This window comes from Tiliqua scincoides, chromosome 2 (genome assembly GCF_035046505.1).
Source record: "Tiliqua scincoides isolate rTilSci1 chromosome 2, rTilSci1.hap2, whole genome shotgun sequence".
Taxonomy (NCBI): Eukaryota; Metazoa; Chordata; class Lepidosauria; order Squamata; family Scincidae; genus Tiliqua; species Tiliqua scincoides.
In genome coordinates this window covers 147,179,786-147,202,961 of record NC_089822.1, presented here as the reverse complement: position 1 = coordinate 147,202,961, position 23,176 = coordinate 147,179,786, and the positions used below count along the sequence as shown (strand labels likewise).

Sequence of the window (23,176 nt, the reverse complement as noted above, 5' to 3'; positions counted from 1 at the left end):
AAGTAGCTGGTGATGATGTAAATCACCAGTTACTTCCAGTGGTACTTCCAATTGGTGGACCATGCAAAGTGGTATGGTGAAGGACAAGTGTTAAGAAACACTGTTGTACAACACACTTGTGTCTGTAGGACCCAGTGGGATTCACTTCAGAGGACGCATACATAGGTTTGTCCTGTGTGATACAATCCCTGCCTTTCGTTCTTGGCAGCCTGTTGTAGGTCAAAGTCTTAGTAGCTGCGTTGATGGCGCAGAACACAAAACATGGTGCAAGGCTCAATGGGATGGCAATGATGCTTTGGAGCCCACAGAGGTGTTGCTCAAGAAGTGGGGCTAAGCAGGGCCACGGCATTGACCCAGCACAGGGTGAGCATATGTCATAACTGCAAAAGAGGACAAGGCACACCAAAATGTAGGACATCAAAATAAATGGAGGATGTGACAAAATAAAAACTAAAAACACTAGTACAGGTGTGTGCCACTTAACAACCATTTACTTAACAATGGACTGCATATATGGTGGGGGTCAGAGCACAATAAAGATGCTCTTAATGAGGCAGTTGCATCTCCTATAAGCTGAAGCAGAGTGTCTGTTTACACAACAAAGAAGCTCTTAATGCAAAGAAGAGGCAATCTCTTTCCAGTAGCCTGTGCAACCAGGGAGTGCCTGTTTGCACAACAAAGGCAATAGATTTGACTGAATGTTCACTTAATGACCTAATCGCATAACGACAGGAATAGGAGAACGTACCCCCATCTTTAAGTGGCACACACCTGTATACTGATTTCATGTGGTTAATTTAAACACTACGGGTGCAATCCTAACCAACTTTCCAGCACTGACACAGCTGTGCCAAAGTGGTGTGTGCTGCATCCTGCAGTGGGGAGCCAGCCAAGGGTCCTCCTCAAGGTAAGGACATGTTTGTTACCTTAACTTGGGGCTGCATTGCGGCTAGATCAGTGCTGGGAAGTTGGTTAGGACTGCACCCTATAAAAACCTATATATTGCATATAATTTATTAATTGCAAGAAAGCTCAGTGCATCCTGATCACAGGGGAAAAGGAGGTCATTTATGTTGTTTTCCAGGACGCGAGGCTGAAAAAAGAGGACACGTCCAGGAAAAAGAGGACATGTGGTCACCCTGACCCAGCGGTGTGCAGCTGTTCCTCCTCACCCAGCCGGGTAATCAAAGAGGCTTGGCGGGTTCTGCTGCGCTCTAGGGGAGGAGGAACAGAACTACGACTCCCGTGATGCTCTGGCGACGGTCCTGCCGCAGCCGAGCGAGCCCGCAGACTGCGGGGTATATAAACGCAGGAATGGCTCGAGACAGGGCAGTCGGAGGTGGGCAGGGCGCGTGCGGGCTGGCTGGTGGGAGGGCGGACGGACTTTGGCGCTTGAGCGCCTGCCCGCTGCTGCAGGTGGAGCTCTGGGCTGGGCTCTGCGGACCCCGTGCTTTGGCAGGGCTGGGCGCAGAGCTCTCTTGGCAGGCGAGGGGCAGGCACCGCGAGCGGGTTGCTCTCCCTCCAGCCTGCTTTGCTTTCCGGATGGGTGGCTGGAAGGTTTCCTCGGTGCTGGTGCCAAGAGGCAGGCGGTGAGGTGGGGTGGCAGCCCCAATGAGAAGCGTCCGGGGAAGGAACCCTGTCATTGGGGCAGGACTGCTGGGGGGGGGCTACCTTCACTTCCTCCCCGCACCCACTGGAGGATCCTTGCCCTTGGAAGCCAGCCTGCGTGGAATTTCTGCCCCTGGACGAGGAGGACCAGTCTCTCCACGATGCTCCTGCCCAGGACAAGGGGAAGGGGGCAGCGACTGGCCGGACTCCGGGTGGCTTTCTGGGTGCCTCGCCTTCCGGATGCTTTTTTCTCCTGGGCTTGGACCCTTGGCCTGACTCCAAGCAGGACCATCCCTGCCGGTGGCTGTTTTTGTGGTTTTCTTTGCTTCTCCCGCTTCTGATTTGGAATATATTGATTGATAAAGGGAGGATCTGGGGCTCTTCTGCTGGGTGATGCGCGCAGCAGGGTAAGTAACACTGGGCTGAATGGGAAGACTCCACTCTAATGCTGGCGATCCTCCGGGGACGAGGTGGGGGGCTCAGCTTGACCTCCTCCTCTTAGTCTGCAGTCCTTTGCACGCTTTCCTGGGAGTGAGCCCCATTGAACTCGGGGGGACTTGCATCGGAGTAAAGCTTCCCTTCCCCCCTCTCTAGGATTGGCCTCTCACAGTTCAATCCTGTCCAAGTCTGCTCAGAAGCAAATCCCATTAGAGTGGATGGATTTACACCCAGGTAAATCCACCCAGGCCCATGGGATTTACACCCACCCAGGATGGGATTGTGGCCTCAGGCTGCAGTGCTGTCCACACTTTCATGGGTGAAAGCCCTATTGACTATAATGGGACTTACTTCTGAGTAGACCTGCCTAGGATTGGGCTCTAAGGCTGCAATCCTATTCATGCTTTCCTGGGAGTAAGTCTCATTGAACACAGTGGGACTTACTTGTGAGTAGGCATGCCTAGGCTTGGGCTGCAGCAGAGCGAAGGGGGCGACGAATTGCCCCCCCGCCCCTCTCTCTGCCCCCCTTCCCGCCGCCAACCTGCGTGAGGACCTCCGTGCTGTCCTAAGGGAAGACCGCAGGGCTGGAAGGGAGGAATGGGTGAGCCGATCGTGAGAAAGCCAAGCGCTGGAAAGAGGGCACGGCTTTGCACCGCGCAGGATCCGTTACTTGGCTGCCCGCACGCTGGCGAGGGAACTGCGCCTACCCCTAGCGGGGGAGCAGGCTGGGTGAAGCCGCTCGATGTCTGCCTAAAGCTGCAGTTCTAGCCACGCTTACCTAGGAGTAAGCCCCATTGACTATAAGGGAACTTACTTCTGAGTAGGAATGCCTAGGCTTGGGCTCTAAGCTGGCACACGCGGGCTCCCTTCCAGCCCGCGCTCCAGCGAAGGTGCGCTGCCCGGGTGGGGGAGCGGAGTGGTGGAAGAGACCCGGGGTGAGTGGGGGGCAATGAGGGGCATCCTGTACGTTTACAGCGCCCCTGGAGTGCCAGCCCGCCTGGTGGCATCAGGGAATTCCAGGTGGAGACTTGAAGGTTGAAAAGTTCTAGGTATATTTTCCTCTGGGAGGGGGGCAGCATCTTGCGACAACATGGACTTGCTGTCAGTCAGGGTGCCCCCTGGAACCAGAGGACGAATACCAACTGTTGGGGGGACGAGGACACAGCAGGAGGTGTGGTAGGCTTCTTGGAGGCATCTGATGACCTCCTTGGATGACCCTCTGATTAGCTGGGACTGGGTGACCCTTTGGTTTGCTCCAGCAGGGCTGCTCCTGTGATAAGGCAGCCCATTTCAACCTCAAGATCAAAAAGGCGCTGGTGTCCTGGCATTGCCACAGAGCCCCCACTTGAACCACTTGTCCTTCATCTTAGTGAGTAAGCCTAATGGACCATCTTGTCCCAGAGCCCTGCAGGTTCTCTGCTGGGAACACTCATGCCCTAAGAGTTAATGCAGTTGTTTGTCCTTGCTTCCTTCCTCCATACTCTGTTTACCGTTCCTTCCCCTACATAGGTCTTAATTGCCTTTTCTCTTCTGTACCTTCTGAGTTTTGTCCCTGGGGGCACAGGTGCTGTTAACCCTGCTCTGTAACTCAATATGGGGGTCCTTCCACACTCTAAGTGGGCTGTAATGGTTGCTTGAGGCTGTTCTCTTCCATATAATTGGTCTTTGTTTTTCATCATGAAGCCAGCAGTGCATCCCCCCCTTTTTTTTTTTTTTTGGGTGTCTCTCTAAGTCAGCAATTTCTTCCCACTAGGATATATTTTCATGCAGCCTTTAGCGAAGGTGTGTGAGAGGCTGGAGTTCCCTTCCCTGCCAAGTGCTGCACTTAAATCGCCTCTTAGGCAAGTGAGTCATTGATCTTGTTACCTGACAACATCAAATCCACAGTGTGATTTCTTCCCTGCCCCCCCCAATACTTGTAAGGGGAGGCTTTTTTTAATGTGGTTATGTGGTCTCCTCTACACAACCTTTATAATTCTTGCAGGAACTGGTGTAAACTTGTCATATAAAGAGGAATATCTCAACTACTCTTTGGCAATGATGGGAAGGTTTGGCTAGTTTCTCTCTCACCCCCCCCCCCATCCCCAGCTTCAAAGAGGGAACTCTGCATGGTGTGTGTGTGTCTGTGTCTGTGTCTGTGAGAGAGAGGGGGGGGGGATTAACAAAATACCATTTTTATTGTTGGAAACCATTTCTGCTTCTAATTCTTCAAAGGCATAAAGAAATGTCATTGGTTGTGCTGGAATTCATTTAGCTCCCCCATTTATACCCTGTGGTATAAATGCTCTTAATTCTTTTAAAAATATTTACACTGTTGCCTGTTAAAGAAGACAGAACAGTTCTGTCTTTGGTGGCAGTAGAGAAGTCGGTCTACTTAAATGGCAGGCTGGTTCAATTGTTCTTCCTTGCGTCTAACCTGAACCATTCAAGGTGCATTGTGCATGATTTTCTTTGTTTGGTCACATGCATCTCATTCCAGCTGTGCAGCCCATACCTCTGGATAAATGTGAAATATGTGCTCCGATACACACCTTTAAACAGTTGCTTAGTGTTGGCCCTAACTGCTCTCCTGAAGGTAGTTTGAGCAATACTAGCATGGAGTTGTCCTATCCTTCCCATTGCAAGGTGCCTTTCTAGAATTACAGTGTGATGCCATAGAGGGAGCAGGTGACGCTCATGTGCAGGCGTGAGTGTGTGAGCAATAGAAATAATTGCCAGGGGAACTTAGGATTATCTATCAGTGTTTCAGGAAGAAAGTTAAACGTCTTGTGGAGTGATGATGAGTTCTGCATTGGGATGGAGAGAACTGAACAACCTAATTCACAGATAGACTTAAATTTGATTCATTGCAAGTAAACAAGCACTGTAACTTGTCTGATGGGGGTGAGATGACCAAAGACATTTGTTTGCAAACTTGACAAAATAGCTAACTGTACTCTAATAGGAAAGTGTGGGCAATGGATCATGGTTACATCAGCAAAAGCAAAATTTCTGGCTCTTCAGGAATGTGTTAGTGCATGTGGGAGACACCTGGATTTGTAATGCTGTAAAGAAGTCATTTCTTGGGTTGCAAGCAGTTCTGTGCGATCTTGCTGCTATGGAAGGTCTACTTACTAGCAGGTTTCAATACCTTCCCAACATAATTGTTGCAGGTCTCTTATGGAAATTTAAGCCACTTCATGCAACGGTGTAACTTGTATGTGTTCTGAGAGAGCCTGAGGTCTTCTAGTGTGAGTTTCTGCACAAGAACTCTGGGGTCCATTTGGATAACTCTTCCTATACTTGTGCAACAAAGGCTGTAGTACTCTAATCCTGCAGCCAATCGCGGTGAAAAAATGCTGACCATTTTATTAAGGCAAATCTTTTCTTCCAAAAATGATCTGGAGGGTTGTGATGCCTGAGTCTTGGTAATAAGAGGCTGGTGTGCTGGTCTTTTCTCCATATGTGGCTTTTTGCCTCCCTAAGGCTGTCCTAAAATGCATTACAGCAGTGATGAACATACAAAATCTGTAATGGTGTGCTTTGCAATATCTGTATTTATTTGCCATACGCTCAGTGTGACTTAAAGCAGTTTAATCATTTTCTGTCTTGGTCCTTAAGGGCTTGCACTCTAGATATTGTATGGGTACGGTGGCTTGGGGTGAGAAAAGAAGCAAACTTAAAAACAATTGTTTGTGGTCTCTGACTCTTTTTGTATTGGTTATTTCTTTCCTTTTCAAACACGTTTCTCTTGCAACATTATTCACTAGTTCTTCCCACTGCCCTAGTTGTAAGACCACCGTCAAATGGATATGGTGGAAAGGAGAACTCTAAAACACAGCCTAGGACAGTGGTTCCCAAACTTCTTAGTATTGGGACCCACCTAAAAAAAATGTTTACTTTGTCAGCTGCTTAAGTCTCTGTGGCTATAACGGTGATTGGACACCAGTGCAACCCCCCACCCCAAAGTAGCAAGTGATTTAACCCTTGATGTACATAGCCTAATATACCCTGTCAGTTTTGTGGATCACAAAAATTTGGGTCGTGACCCACTAGTGGGCCACGGACCCACAGTTTGGGAACTGCTGCCCTAAAACTCTGTCCAGTCCTTGCATTCTTTTTTCTTTTTTGAATTTCTAGTCCTTAAACAGTCTGCTCTTCAAAGGAAAGGTGCAGCCCTAGCTGGTGGAGATGGCAGTGTCAGTTCACACCAGTTCTTTCTCTCTGTCTCCTTATAAGGCGGCTGCATTTGCTTAGGGGGATGCAAGCCCTTTCCCAGCTGCTGAACAGCAGGAGATGATGCAAGTGTGGCCAACAGTTGTCTCCACCATTGCTAAGCATGTAGAGATTTCTGCACTGCTGTATGTTGATGTCAATCCCTATGTTATGTAAGGTGCCTCTGTGCACATCAGACTAGGTCTAGCTACTATTCTGGACCCACACTCTGAGCTTGGAAAGGCTATCTTAAAAACCGATCCGGAATTCTGCCAGAATTTGCATCAAAAAATCAGTTTTTGTGCCCTCTCTGCCAAGCATTTCAAAGAACAGTTTCATCACTCTGTCAGAAGTTATGCAAAGTGTGGATGTTGCACAAAACTCAAGTGTGTGCTTCATTTTATGTGCCTTTTAATTAGCGTACGCTTTCAAATGCGTCAATGGGATTGGAGTATGAAAGGGGACTGGTGCAGCAGCTCAAAGCCAGGCAGCATTGTAACCAAATGAAAATTTTTTAACTCGGAACACACTTTTACAAACACATGACAAGCATACAAATCATTTTTCTAGACACGGTACTAGTGTGGAAACTTCTCCTCTCAGTTTGTCCCTCCTCTTTGTTGCAGTCTGAGATCCTTGCAGCTGACTTTGCTTGGTGCTTTCAGAGTGGAAGCAAATGGATACTGTATGATGGCAGGTTCTGTCTTTAGATCTCTGCATGCTTTGATTTCTTAAAGATGTTGCGGTGAACACTTATCTGTGTTCTTGCAACAGTGTGCTAGAAGTCAACTTCCTGGATCCAAAGAACTGCACATCTCCTTTGTATGTGCCACAAGTAGAACAAAATATACCTAGAACTTGTATGTAGAACAAGCTTTGTGATGGTGTTTCCTAAGTAGCTGTACCCACATAGCAAGTGGGCAGCCATTGGAGTCTGATGCCATAGATAGAAGTCTGAGTATGTTGACTGAGGACCACAGACTACCCCTCCTCTCTGTGGCCAAGAATTGGGGTACACTGAGCAAAATGTTTGCCTAGTAGTCTTTGAAGAGTGGACCCTTATTCCTTATCAGGCTCCATTGAAATTAGGATGGTCTCAAAGGTAGTTTTGTGATACCAAATGGTGTGTGTGTGCACCTGCTGTTTAGAGGAGCTCTCAGGATCCTGTATACAGGGTTCTGCACATGATATTGACAGCATGTTCACTGTCTCAGTTTAGCCACTGAGTAGGTCGGAATTCAGGCACTGATGCTATTTACCTGCCAGTAGTGGTTGTGAGAATCTGCCTTTAGCAGTGATAAGCACCTCCCAGTTCTGCACACTGATGGTTATCCCAAGTGGAAAAGAAGGAAGACATCAGCCTGAGTTTCAAAAGTCTTTGTGCGTTTTTGGTAGTGAGGATAGTTTAAAATTTAAAAATTAATAAATTACCGGGCTCAAGCTCAGAAGTGAGCTTTCACACATGCACCCAGCATGGATGTGCATCTCCCTTGTGTATTCCTTGGTGAAACACAGATTGTGATACTCCCTGGTCCCCCTTTTGAATTGTCTTGATGCATCTTCTCATGCCACTGGGACTGTGTGTCTCCATCTGGGATACCAGGTGTTGCATGCAGCAGCTGTATTGGGACCTTTATGCTCCAGTCATTGGTTCTCAACAAAGCATTTCTTCTGTGCAAAAGAAATGCTGATTGTGAGGATCTTCTGAAAAGTCTGTGCTGTTGATGATGATGTCTCTTCAGTTGCTTAATTACTGTGATTTTTCTCTGTGTATACATATAATATGTTAATGACTTTTTAGATGCTTGGTTGATTTTGAGTTGAGGAATTCATGCTGTGTATGAATAAAATAATAGTTGCAAATAAAAGAGCCAGGATAGTACAGCATAGTAAGGACAGGCAGTAGTAACAGAAAAATCATGATGTGGTTCTATTGTAATATTCAGCTGTCCTCTTTCAGGTTTTCAAAACATGAATTTGCTATCGTCTGTCAGTTCCAAGGATGTACACGTTTTATTCTTATTTTCTGCAGTGGCCTTTCAAAGCCACAGAAGTAGCTGAAATTCTGTGTGTGAGCATTTGATTTTTGGCTGAAGTTGATAGTGGAGACAATGAGTTCTCAATTGTACAAAGATTGTCGATTGGATGATAGTTCTGAAAAAACTCACATTTGGTTGTAGTGAGTGTGCTGCTCCTCTAGCAGCACGCGCACAAGTACCAAGCAGGCTTTCTAATTCATCATCAAACATAGGTCTGGGAAAAGCAAAATTGCCACCTTTGGCATCTGTTATCAACATTTGTCAAATTACTTTTGGGGGGGGGAGGTAGCAGAGTATCACTGCAAATGTCCATGCTAATCTTCGTGGTATACACTGCAGCCTCTTGAACCTGGAGTAAGAGCACATGGTTTTTCGTCTTGCATTTGTATCTCACCTTCTATAAATTTGGCATCTTTGGAGGACTATTCCCCTCTCTTTTCCCGTCAATCCTGGGACTGGGTTGAAGGACAGTGCCAAGCCTAAGGTCTTCCAGTGAGCTCTGTGATGTCTTTCTGGAACCTGTTCAACAAAGTCCAGTGCACCAGAGTGGCTCTGGTGCTAAAGATGCATAATATTGCTTGTGCACTCTTTGCCTCTCTCAAATCCTCTTTCAAGGTAATTTTAACTCTGGCCATGTGGCCTGAATTATTTTGTCACTTCTGTAAATGTACTAAATGAGGAGCTATAACACTTGGTGGAGCATACGTGTGACCTCTAAGGAACTTGGATCTTCTTAGATTGTGTTCTTCACCTTGTCCCAATGTGGCTACACAGTCTTGGGCTGTCTGCTTAACTACATTTCTAGAGTTTCTTTTAAGTTCATCTCTTGAGGAAATAGTTTTGTAGTTCTTACACTCACAGGTGAATTGTGTAGTCTCAAATTTGGAGAGGCTCCTCCCTATTCCACATCCTTTCCACAGGTAACTGTATTCACCTTTTTATTGCTTGTTTGTCAAGGCTGTTTCAGCTCACAACCTATAAGCACCTTACGCAAGTCTCATTTAGGTCCTCTGGAAGCTCTTGGGACCTATGTGCTAATCCCTGGGCATCTGCTTTGTGTTTCCTGACAGCCATTGTGGGAAGCTTGCATCCAACTGTGCCACCAGCAAATTTCTTCAGGCAGCTGCTTAAGATTAGTTTCGGACCACATGTTAAGGTGCCTCTCTTTGTTGTTGTTAGAGGTGCTGGTACTGTTTCTTTCTGTGATGTCTCAAAAGCACAGCAGTGCTTCCCCTTATTCACATAGCTAAAAGCACCACAATAGGCAAAATAGTCTTGGTGAGGCAGAGTTCACCTCTTCAGACTTTACCTTCTTAGAATCGGATTCTCCATACGAAACTTGAGGTGTATATTTTTTTCCATACTCGTGTTTTTTTTTTAAGTTTCCATTGTTAGAAAACTGTAGATAAGGTGATGCCCACCTCTGTTAACGTGAATGCACCATTTAGTGAATGTGTCCAATTTGTGCAAGTGCAGGATCTGCTACTTGGTGAGAAATTTTATCTGAGGATCTGCCATCAGTAATGTATATCTTTAGGGTAGCCTATTCTCCTACCTATCGAAGACTGACGGCAATCTCTGCAGTATTCAGTTGGTTTAAGTACAACTAACTTCACTAAGGATAGCAGCCACTGTTTCTAGGTCTTATCATAGACATGACCATTGATAAATGAAGCTGCCTTTCACTGAGCCAGAGAATTAATCTACTTGAGCCTGAAATTGTCTACACCAGTGTTTCTCAACTAGAGCTACTTGAGGTGGTATCTGGTGATGTTTAGCAGGACCTCTGGTCTTGCTGCTGCGTGGCGGGGTCTAGGAACACAACAAACAGCGGTAGGAGGCACCAAAGCATTTTTTGGCTGAAAACTGGAAGTAGCAATTTTCTGCCTTCCTGGCGCAGAAGGCCTTTGAAAGTCCAGGGAGGTGATGTACAGTCCTCCTCAGCAATCTGAGGCCCCCAGATGGGGTCGGTGACGGGGGTGTGTGTGTGGGGTGTGTGTGTGTGAGGAATGTGGCACTGCCCCTGGAGGTGTGGCGCCCTGGGCATTTGCCCCTCTTGTCTCCCACCCCCAGGAATGCCACTGGTAATGCTTTGGTATTAGCTGCTCTGGAAAGCTTTGAAGAAAAGGGTATGAAAATTTTTTTATACGCACCTGGGACTTGTATGCGCCCTCTCAAGTATGTCTGTGTTATATGTTTTCCCTTGGTTAGTAGCTCCTTGCAGCAATTCTTTCCTAAATTCTTTAATTATAGAGCTGAATAAATGTGGAAAAATGTGTACAAGCATGCATACATTTTGTTACTTTATTCTGAAGAAATTGGGTTTCTTGGGGCACAGTCCTATGCTTTTCTACTTGGAAGGAAGTCTCACTGTCTTCAATAGGGCTTACTCTATTGAAGTGTGCATTGGATTTCAACCTTAATTTGCCTTTGGTATTAACTGTATTTTAGGGAGGGAAGGAGGTGGTGGTTAAATATGCTTACCGCTGTTTTTGCCTTATTGCAATGGTATCCTAGAATACTAGAGCTGGATGTCATTTAGTCCAAGTCCCTGCTCAGCATAGGCACTGTGTATTGTGGCATACCAGGTAGTGCATATATCATTTCCATTTGTAGTTGATGTCTCCTGCCTGTTGGTGTTAAAGTTGGAGATTGGATACTGCAGCATGACGCTTTCTCTCTGGTCTTCCCAAATACAGAATGCGCTGATCATAATGGCTTTGATTAACTGCTTGTGTGGTTCTCCAGGCTGTGAAGGGCAAATCCTCCTCTGTCGTGTTTGGGGCATGGAATGCATTGCCGGAATTTGGATTCAAATCCCAATTTAGCCTTGGGCAAGCAGCGTGATTACCTGGTTCAAGAAGGCCTAAATGGAGACTCAAGCCTGGGCACACAACCTTCATTTTGCCATGGTCAGCTTTAGGTGACATTGATATTCCAACCATTGATATTGGCTGATCAGGGTTAGAATGTGTATTTGCTGGTGACTCCTGATCAGTAGGTGAAAATTCTTGCCTAGAGAAGTCAAGAGCTTCTGAGTTTGGGAATTGATAAAATGCGCTTTCTTGAGTCCTGGGATGGTCCTGAACTGTAGATACAAAAACCTGTCTTTCTCCCGCCAAAAACCTGTTATTCTCCAAAGGGAGAATAAATAGCTGCGGCAAACCATGCTTGAAGGTTAGGATAAATCACCCGCACAGCACTGGTTTTATTCTCCAAAGGGACTTATCCTAACCTTCAAGCATGGTTTGCCGCAGCTATTTATGAAAAGTGAAAATCTGCAATTGGACCAGGCTTTTATCTTGAAGCAGTTTCTTCAGGCAGACCCCAAAAGGAAAAGGGCTCAGTCTTCATTAACATTATTAAAAGAAGAAATGATAATGAACAGGGGGACTGAAGTGTAGACATTTACTTGTGAAAATGTTTTTAAGAACAGTAATTATTGATCACACATCAGTAGCTAGTGTAGTGTAGTTGGCATGTTGGACTTGGGCAGGAGAGACTTGCGTTCAAATGCCTACTTAGCCATGAAGCTCACTGGATGAAATGGACAGCAAGTAGTCACTCATTCTGACCTGCCTTGCAGGGTGGTTGTCACTGCTTGCCACTTTAAATGGCTGGCTTAGACCTTTAAAACAACCTTTGCCATGCAATGTATCCTAGTTGCCCTTGGAGCTACATTTTGCATCAATTACAGAAATATGTGACCTAGCAAATCTGCAGTGGCTTGATAACTGTTTTCGTAATTCAATGTATTATTTTACCATGATAATGTAATGAGCTACTGGGTGACTGGTTGTACCAGGTTGGGCTTTTTCTTCTCTGAAAATGCATTCCTGAAGGATGCAGCACGAATAACGGAGAAGGCTTTAAATGTGTGAACTTGTTCAAGTTGCGTAGTTTGTTGGCTTTTATTTCTAGGCAATCTTTTAAGCTTTCCCCACCCACTGGCAAGGTAGGGTTGATTGGCTTAGCTAGGAGTTAAACTGGAAGGTACTTTAGGGTAATGGGAAACTAAGCACCTTCTCCACCTGCCTGTTTTGAGCTGGAGGACAATATTTGATTTGCTCACAGCTGGAAATGGGATTATTTTGCCATTAACATTTCCCAGAACCCTCTCATTCTGCTTTCTATATCTTTCAAGTAGGCTTGGTCTTAAAAGAGGAGTGATTTTCTTCTGAACATACAAATGAAGGCGCCGGGGGATGGTGGAAATCTCTTGGCAAAGAATCATGAATGAAACTCTTCTTCCTTCCCCACTGTGCTTCCTAAAAATGTATGGGAAAAGGACCTCTTTTATAACTTATTCAATTGTTCCTTTAAAAAAAGAAAAGAAGAAATCCTGCTAACAGGAGGGAAATGTCCCTTCCCCCCTTCCAGCGCTTGGTGTCTTTAAGGCCTTGCTCTATTGTAAGTCCAGGACAGAGACCCTTCTGTGAGGGCCGCTTGGGATCTCTTCACTGGATACCCCCCTCCCCTCCCACCTCATCTCAACAAGCCCCCCATTCTCTTCTGAAGAGGGTCCCTCTGTCTAACGCCAAGTAACTCTTAGGGTAGCATTTATCCTCGGGCACTTTACTCACAAAGCTCACTGGAGTGTCAAATAAACTCGTTCAGACCCGCAAAAGAGAGGATGGGGGTGGTAGTGGGGGGGGAGGAAATACAAAAACCCCTTTATTTTCACCCCTGCAGGGAAACAAATACAGACTTTGTGCTGGAGAGTAGCAATCTTAACAAAACAGAGTAGTGTGTATACTAATATCCCCATAATAAAATAGTTGGTTACACTTCTCTGTATAATAACAGTGGATAAATTTGTCAGACAAGCTATAAATCAAGACTTCTTTCTTTGTAAAGTGGTTTTTAGGCTGGCGGTCTGAGCAAGGAATGCCCCCACTACTCTGTGTTGGTGATTTCTTTCATGTGAGGAAAAAGGATGGGAAAATGACCTGGCTGTAGTGTTGGCCTACAGTATGGGGTGGGGGTGCAGGAAGTAAATAATCAGGAATGGGACTTGTGAGCAAAACTTCTGGAATCTAAAATAGTCCAGTTTTATTTCAGTAGTGACTACATGTCAACACATGAAAATGCTGACAACAGAACCTGTAATGTACAGATGGAGATGCATGTCAAGCAAAATTAAAAGGTGGTTGCTGCAATCTTGGTGACGGATCACAACATGGGATCTGATAAAAGAAGCAAGAGACTTGAACAATGACAGTGAATAGATTTGCTTATGTTTGATTTACTTGAAAAATTTATAGCCTGCTTTTCGCATGCACAGGCAAATGCCCAAGGCAGCTTACCTGAGTAGCACTCCTAAACAGGGTTTTGTAAACAGTCTTTTGAAGTTCTGGCATGTGTTCCTTCCCCCACAGCAATTGGGGAAGAAGCTTTATTCCTTACAAATATGTGAATGGGGCACTTGAAAAAGGGAGCACACAGGATTCTCCATTTCTTTGAGCCATGGAAATATAGGTTGGTGTCATATGGTACACAGGCAAATCTCCTTTTCAAAACAGCTCTTGGCATCAAATTAAACCTTATTAGGGTAAGAGGTCTTCTCAGTGGACAGTAATGGACTTAAGCAAGGTAATCTTCTAAATGGTGCTGGTATTTTAAATATAGTAAACCACAGCGCAATGTTACTACTTGCTTTACATCAGCCTCCTTGTGTTATAATATACACTCTTTGATTCATTTTCAGTGTTAAAATGAGATGCCAAAGGGTAATAAGGCAGGCTTGGCTTAGTGGAGTCATGAAAATGGACTTTGGAAGCTCGGCCTGTGTTCTTTCCCTCAAGCAGCTCCTACTGAAGTATCTTGACGTTCAGCTATAATGGGAGGAATGGCTCTAGTAATGTTGAAAACCAAACCACGGATCAGATGTTCCTTTTGGATCTAACAGTCTATCAGCATTCAGTGTGTCACGGGATTGGGTGGTATGCTTACCCCAAAAATACCATATGGGGGTGCATATGGTAAACAAGCTGGAGTACCATTCCTGAATATTGGAGTAAATGGCTAAAATGGGGGAACGTATGCCTTTATGATTACCCAATGCTAGGTATGCCTTTAATACCCCTTCTCCTTTAATGCATTTTATACATCCCTTTTCTCCTGTTAGGTGTAACTCTGCCTCCTTTTTGCCCTTTAAATTTGTTTTTGTGGGGAAAGGATTTTTTTTTGTATTTAATCTCCATGTGCATTAACATGGTTATCAGACAGCAAACACCTCTTCCGCAGTGTCCCAACTAAAATGCGTAATGTCCAACTTTATTCTTGCCATTCATGCAGTTTTGAATTGGCAGCAAATCAATTATTTGAATACTTTGCTGTGATGCTAAATAGCCATTCTCTGTAGGTTGGTTGAATGCAGAGATGACCTGCTTGTGTGAATGAACCATCGTAGATCAGAACCACAGAGGTGAATTCATGTCTCTCAAAATCTGTTCTTCTCAGTGGAGATGTTCTCAAGTCCAGCCGCCAGTCATGAAGCATTGTATAATTAAACAATGTACATTTGTGAACTGCACAGGAATTGTGGGCCGGTTTACCTTTGATGAGCTGTGGTCTTTGGATGGAGGAATGATAGCCACATTGCTACATCTTTAAGGTTCACCACTAGCCTTTAAAATGGAAGGAAAACTGAGGATTGCGGTTTGTAGGACCCTTCTTTTTCAAATCTCTGCAGAAGTCAGCATGTTAACTATAGTGGACAGTGGTTAGGCAAGCTGCAGAGTTGAGCCAGCTGGGAAAAAGCTGAGCTCCAGCAGTGAATCAGAGAGAATATAGCACTGTTGAGATCGTCTGATGCAGGTGTGCTTGTTGCAGATGTATCTGTCCCAGCCAATGCTGGCATGCTATGCCTGGAAAAGGGAAATTGACTCCTTGCATTTATAAGCCTGAATAGCCTTCTACAAAGGAATGATCAGTGCATCCTTCAGAGGATAGAGGAAAAGGTCTTTTCCAGATGCTTGCAAATCACCATTTCTTCAAAAGGCTTTGATTCTCAAGTATGGCACTCTTCAACATAAGGAAGATGTGCAAGGAAGGCATTTTGGATGGGAACATCTTGTATCAAATTCTGTAAATCAGTAGCTCCCAAACTTTTTTGTCTGGCGACTCCCTTGACCTATTGGGCCATTGGCTATAGCTCCATTAGGACTTCAGTCCTATGCATTGTATAGGGTGGCAGATTTTTCATGAGGATTCTGTGGCTCCCCGGCTGGTTTCTGTGGATTCCCAAGGAGCCATGGCACACAGTTTGGGAACCACCGCTATAAATCATTTGATGCTTTCTGAGAGAGTTGGTGGTAGTCTTGCTTGAACAATGATGCAACAATATAGGGAGTTTCTCCTTGTCTACCACACATGCGTTGTGAGCATTGTGGCTGCAGGCCAACAGCTGCAGTGTGCTGATTCTCTATAATACAATGCTGGATGTGTGTATTTGGCTTCATGGTTCACAAAACTTAGTAACAGCTTTCTTTACCACACCAAAAAAAAATCCCAATTTCTTGGTCCAAATGTTGTAGTGCTAATGCTTTCACCAGAATTTCTTGGCTAATCTTGTAAGATGTAAAGGCTGTTGAAGGAAATTACAGCCTTATGATGTGATGTTGGAATGCGGTGTGAGACTGGGGAAGTGGTGAAGGTTATGCTGATCTGGCTACAGTTGTCCCAATATTGGTGTGCAGCCCCAATGTAGAAACTGATGCAATTGGCTATGGAGGATTTTTCCACTTTTTAAAAATTTATTAATGGTAAGTAGTGATAATTAAGGGTAAATAGTGCAGGGTAAAGGGGGGAGGGTCAAGAAAAAAGGGGAAGGAAAAACAAAACAGACAACACACACACAGACTATATAAATAAATAAATAAAGGGGTGGGAGTGAAGGGGGAAGGAGCGGTACATCTCTTAGTTACACAGAAATTAGTGAGTATATCTCTTAATTGTACAATATATCTCTCATTAATATCCAATTAACTCTGCAGCCTTGTATAAAGCATTGTCCAACTGTCTTTAACATAAGTTCTCGGATTGTCCCGTAAAACGTCTGATAGACTGTCCATTTCTGCGATATCCAACAGTTTCTTAATCACTTCATCAATTTTTGGGATTTCTCTATCTTTCCATCTTTGAGCCCACACTATTCTTGCCACTGTTACCGTATATGTCACAATATATTTCACCTTTTTATCTATAATATCTGGCATTATATTCAATAAAAACAATTCTGGTTTAAATAATGTCTTGAGTTATTTTTAAAACTAACTCATACTTTATTCCAGAAACTTTTAGCTTTACGACAGCTCCACCATAAATGGTAAAAAGTACCAACATGATTCTGACATTTCCAACATTGACTACTTAGTCCTGGATACATTTTTGCCATTTTAATTGGTGCCAAATGCCACCTTTGAAACATATATATTTGCTTTTAAATTTACTGGTTTAATCAACTTAGCACTGTCCTTCCACATTTGTGTCCAGTCATCAATATTTATATTATAGCCAAAATTTTGGGCCCATTTAACCATGGTAGTTTTGATCCTTTCATCCTCCATCTTATATTCCAACAGATAAGATTATAAAGAAAATGTATACTTATCTGTATAAATTCATAATTCATCAACCCTTCCCTTCATAATACCCAATTGTTTTATCTTTTTTATGTCTAGATTCCTATTTTGTCCACCAATCTAATGGTAACCCTATCTTATTCATATCTTCCTTAGTTTTCAATTCCAAATCTTTATTTAACAAATTTTTATAAGTTATACACATTGCTTCGGTCATTAACCACGTTTCTGTGAACGATGCTACCCATACTGGTATTTTTTTATATGTCTCCAGCTGGAATCTCTGCCATACCATGTATAATGCTTTCCTGACGATATGCTCCTTAAAATGTATTTGCACCTTAACTTTCGCATACCATACAGTTGCATGCCACCCAAATCTCAAATCATGACCCACTAACTTTAATAAACGTATATTTTCCAATGTAACCCATTCATTAATCCAGACTCTACAAGTTCTCAGCAGGGAGAGACAATGCACATAGAGCAAAAGCAAAGCATACGCTTGTAAACTGCCAGCACCACAAGTGGGATAAGTGGAGAAGTGGTATGGATTCCCAGGTCTCGGAGTAAACACAAAATGGTTGAAAGCACCAATACAATTACGAGCCCCACTCACTGATTTTCCTTCTCCATATATGGAGGCGAATTGACTCAACTCCACCAAACGCATGTTTGACAGGAATGTGAAAGGGGAATCTATATGTGTCTGAGAGTGTGTGTGTGTGTGTGTGTGTGTGTGTACATTCTCCATGCAGTAAGTTATCTATGCAATAAAGAACCATGTACAATTGAGTATTGTGTGGAGTCTGCATGTTAACATGCATAGGAGCCCCCTTAAGTGTTCTGCCAAGTACAAGGTCGTTGGATGTACAAGTATTTGCTGTACATGTGAATGGAGCTACAATTGTCCTGTAAGTGTCTGATCATTCACAATATAGAAAACTATTTTGTTGCGTACCATAAGATCAAATATTACTTGCTGGTGATGATGCAAGAGGCTTAAGTGTATTCCATAGCTTGACATTTTAACCTGGGGCCTTTTCTTTAATATTCTGCTTCTCCAGTCACTTTTACAATATATAGGGGTGTGTTCATTGATTACTGTTGCATCTGTTCATAACACAAGGACAAAGACTTCCTGATAGAAGTGGCAGAGATGGCTAGAATGATAGCACTTGCTTTTTACTCTGAAGGTCCACTGAGCATAACTAGAGTGCCAACCCATGTGTGACTTTAGCCAGTACCCTTCAGTGATTTGTGTATCTGTGTACTCTATTCATTGTGGAAAATGGCTTTTTAAAAAAAATATGGGCTGTGGCTGTCAGTCTCCTCCATAGATGTCAGTTGCTTCACTCAACCTGCTTTGAACAAAAAGAAATGCATCTCTCTCTTCTGAGTCTGTGTCTGTTAATCAGATGCTGATTCTTCCTTAATTTATTTCTTAATAGCTCACTAGAGCTGGTTGCTGCCTGAATGCCAGCCCAACTTGGATGCCTAGGTGGCTTCCACAAAAATGCACTAATTAAGTGTAGTGCGAATGGTAGTGTTGTGTATGTACTGTATTCCCACTACTAGAACTATTCATTCCACTGATTATAATGGAAGAACAGCATGTGGTGAGAAGGCGACTGAGATGGGAAGTTGCAGTCGAAATATGAAGAGGAATGACCTTGGAATCGGCAACCAGGCAAGAAATGCTCATCCCTGGCTCAGATGCTGTCCTGTCTGGGCATCCTTCACCCCATGTTAAGGATTCCATGAGAACATGGAAGGAAAAACTGGGAGAGTGTGCCCAAGTTGAGTTATTTGTTGATACTATGATGGGCTTAGATTCCCATACCAGATGTATTTGGGGAATTTATAGGCAAGATAATAATAATAATAATAATAATAATAATAGGTATTTATATACCGCCTTTCTTGGTCTTTATTCAGGACTTTATTCAAGGCGGTTTACATAGGCAGGCTTTATTAAATCCCTATTAAATAGGGATTTTTACAATTTCAAAGAAGGTTCTTTCTTTCAAGAACGACTACATTCAAGGTGTTTCGTTCCGATCTGGCTTCACATTCTGGCCTCTATCCTCCCACACTCAGAGCAGATGGAATGGCTCGGCTTCAGCTTGTCAGCTGCTCCAAGGTCGCACGGTGCCGGTGGCCTCAAACGGTGGACCTTGTGGATGTTATCTTCAGGCAGACGGAGGCTCTACCCTCTAGACCAGACCTCCTGCACAAGATCCAACTCCTTGAGTTCCAAGTCAAGACTCGGCATTCCTTCACAAGTTCCTTTTGGGGAAATGTGTTGTATACTGTGAAAAATGCTCTCTTGACAATGTTATAGGAACAATTCCTGAGAGCATCATCCAAAGTATGGTTAGGGAAAGGGACAGGACCTGGCTGAGAAGTAACTGAGCTAGACTCCTGTATAGAATCTTAGTTATCCTTGGGTGACTTTAACCTTTTGTGATGTGAAAAAGTGACTTTCAGTATTACTTGAAAGATGAATTAGAGTAATTGTTTGGCTTCCTTGATGCATGAAATTTCAACAGCAAAACTAGTCATCTTGAAGCTGATGTTGAAGATCACTTCTGATGCCTATTGCGCAAACAAGAAGGCGACAACTTCATTGTCTAGGTCTGCACAACTTATGACCCACCAAGTCATACACAGCCCACCAGCCATGACTGTGACCTGTCAGTTTTTCCTCCCCACCTTTACAGGTCCAGGCTCACCTTTGTGTGAGACTGAGTTTGTACTCATGGCAATTTCTTCCTGATGCCATTTTGTGAGTGCAACAGACCAGCAGAAATGTCTCTAGTTAAAAGAGCTAAACTCCATGCAAATAACAATATGATCAATAATGCTACCATCTTCTGGAGGGAAAAAGACACAACCCATCTTGAGAAAGTTTGCTTGTTGCTCAATTGTCGGTGACATAGTAACAAGGAAAGGTTTCATTTGGTTTACTGTGTAATTTGGACCCATTCCAGTAGCATGTTCTTAAATGCAGCCAAAGGCAAGGATGACAATGGATTAAAAAAATGGTTAAACCATATCTTTACAGTAGACGAGCTACTGCATCTTGGCAAAGGGTGATTCTATTCATAGTGCCACAACTCTCAAGTTGCGCAAACCATAGGTGGAGGGAGGTTGCTTTTACTGCACATGCTGTACTATAGAGATGTCTCTGTCAGTCACATGTTGGAAAGCCAGAGCTGTTGAGAGACAATGAAGAGGGCTGTTTTTAATAAACAGACAGAATCCCTTAATTAGAATTGATGACTTAATGATATTCTAAGACGGGGTGTGCGTGACATACAAAGGGTTGCTGTAATCTGGAAAAAAAAATGCAGAATAATGTGGGCTTGCTTGGGGCTGAGCATACAGGAATATTGTCTTGTCTGCCCCAGTTATCGCACGTTCTCTGTGTCGCAAGGTCCAGTTCACAAGCTCATCAGAATCGCTGCCTCCACTGGCTGGCGCTGTGTTTCACATAAAGGACCTTCACCAGTGGTGACTGTGGTTGGCCTGTAAGCAATGACTCCAGTGTAATAGCCATGCTGTCAAGGTGGCTGTGGTGTTTGATCTCCTGTGATGTGATTCAAAGGTAGTATTGCCTGGTGGCTGTCTCTCCTGTGTAATTCTAACTGCTATGGAAGACGGGGTGTGTGTTTGTGTGAGGGTACTGTCATGTCTCTTACAATATGCTTGGTATGATTGTCTTTTTCCCTTCTCAAATGCCTTTCTCTTTCAGAATTCCATACTCTGCTTTCCTCTTAGCATTTCTGTCTATCCAGGGAACCTCTTCATCAAGAGCTGCTATGGCTCCAAACTTTGCCCTCATGTTTGTTTTTAAGCTTCAGGCTCATAATAGTGTTGAATGCTTGCTTCATTTTTTTTTTTAAAGGAAATTTGAAACCTCAAACTCACTGGAATAATCAGCATTTGAAGGAAAGATTATGGAAGTATCCTCACAAGAGCTGGTGGTCTCTGCCGCCATCTAGTGACAAACGATATTGGAATGAAAAATCTGCTTTCTAGGATCTACAAAGCTGAATATCAAATATGTCGGCTTTTTAAATTATTATTATTAACAGTATTTATATACCGCTTTTCAACTAAAAGTTCACAAAGCAGTTTACAGAGAAAAATCAAATAACTAAATGGCTCCCTGTCCCAAAAGGGCTCACAATCTAAAAAGATGTAACTGAACACTTTTGCTTAAGTAATGCCATCTAGGAAAAAATGAAGAGCAGTGAGAACTGAAATATCTTCCTGGCGGGACTTCTCAAAGGTGGAGATGGAAGCCACAGCCCAGAAGTATGCTATGTGGAGGAGAAAGTTCTGGACTACTGTTGGTTGAAACCAACTTACTGTACAAAGAACCCTGTATGGCTTGATTATGTAGGAGATAGGCAGAGATTAGGAGCTGAATGTCATGATTAAGATACATTTCATGATGTGCAGCCCACGGTGGTTGGATGTGCACTGTTTAGAAAATGTGCTTATGCTATTTGGACGGGGGGGGGGGGACGACCTTCCCAAGTGAATGCATTGATTGTACAGTTTGGGCAAGAAAAGGTTAAATTCTGTGTGTGTTAGAACTTGTTTCAAGATCTGTGCTGAAGCTTTTCTTAAGGAAAGTAGTGATTAACCTTAGGTAGCATTAACAGGCAATTAAAAAAAATTAATGGATAAGTTGATCATGATCACTTATTATCCATGATTGTTTATGGAACCTCTGTGTTCCAAAGCAGGATATGGGTAACAGCAGGAGAATGTGGGAAGCTGGATGCTGGACCAGATGGAACTTTGATCTGATCAGCAGGACTCTCCTTATGTTTATAGGACTCCTAAGTGTATCTTGTACATGATCCAAAGGTTGTATGTTGCTTTACCAAATCTTTACACATTGATACCCCAGTTTAATGTACAGTATATACTTATTTCTGCCGAAATAAATATGAAATTGGTCTTGAAAATGGATGTTTAATTTAGAAGTTGGTGGTAAAACTCCATTCCACCTATCCCGGGGTTGTGGTGGTGGTGGGGCTTGACAGATTTCCCTAGGGAAAGAATTTCACAACTGCAGAACCAGCACTGAAGAAGGTATCACTGGTTGTTATGATCCACTCCAATAGATCTTGTATTGGAGTTATTGGCAGGCTAGAAAGCAAGCCTTGGAAGCCAGTCCTGGGACTTGGGGTATGCTTGTAATCTACATAAATGGTCCTTAAGGCTGTAGACAAATTTGGACTCTAAGATTAGTATCTTTGCGACAATTGTAAAGTATAAGTCTTAATTGTGTCGTGTTGATATGCCAATAAAGGTTTCAGACAGAACAGATTAGTATCTTTACTTTACAACGAGCTCAGAAATGAATTGGTAACCAGTGCTGTAGGATTGGTTTCAGATGGTTAGGTCACCTTGCTCCTACCAGTGTCTAGGCTGCTGCATTTTGAACCAAATGTTTCCAGACAGCTTTTAAAAGCAAGTTCATGTAGATAGCATTAAAGTAGATATAATCAAAGCCAGATACACTTTCTCCAGGTAGGATAACTGCTGATAAATCAACTGAAGCTGGTAAAAGGTGCTTCTAGATAACCATATCAACCTCACCTGAGCAGTAAAGGATAATGATGGGTTCAGGAGAAACACAAAATGTTGTACTTAGTTCTTCAGAGGGAGTCCAACCCCCTCCAGACTAGCCACACCTCTATCTGGGTTAAATTTCAGTGTTTCACTGTCATCTAGATCTGAGCTGTCCTCAGATGCTGATTCAGTTGTCTTTCTTTCTTTTTTATTATGAATATTTTATTATGAATTTTATTATTATGAACTGTATTATGCTTATTACAGTGCTTTTTTTGGTTAAGAACTGATTTATTATTTTCATTACATTGTTGAACTAACAAAATTTTAAAAGGCTTCCACTTATCTCTACTACAGGCTTACAGACATAATAATAATATCTATCTTTATAATATTTGATACAGTAAAGATTAAACTCAATGTTAGATCTTTTATATCTATGTCTTCTATTCAGTCTCCAAACCCACAGGTATGTAATTCATTATAATCTAAGCTCTGCAGGAAAATCACAAATGGTTTCCACTCAGTCAAAAATGAATCTACAGGTGGAGCCTGTTTATCCATGTTAGTTCTGTTCCATGACTCGGTGCGATTAACAAAAAAGCGTTGTGCCAATTCCAGAGAGTTATGCAAATACACTGCAGCCTGACACTTGGGGCTGGAAGGAAACTCAGGCAGCTGTTATCAATCCCCTCCCCCTTTCACAGGTGGGATGCT

General features: G+C 43.4%; 1 long non-coding RNA gene across 1 annotated transcript in view; it reads left to right on the top strand.

Annotated features, from left to right (window-relative positions):
- Positions 1-1,194: 1,194 nt before the first annotated feature.
- The window catches only part of LOC136641981 (uncharacterized), a 124,019-nt gene continuing 102,037 nt past the window's right edge, over positions 1,195-23,176 (top strand). The window contains exon 1 of the long non-coding RNA XR_010793938.1: positions 1,195-2,015. This is a non-coding gene — a long non-coding RNA (uncharacterized lncRNA). The remainder of the gene's footprint in view (positions 2,016-23,176) is intronic.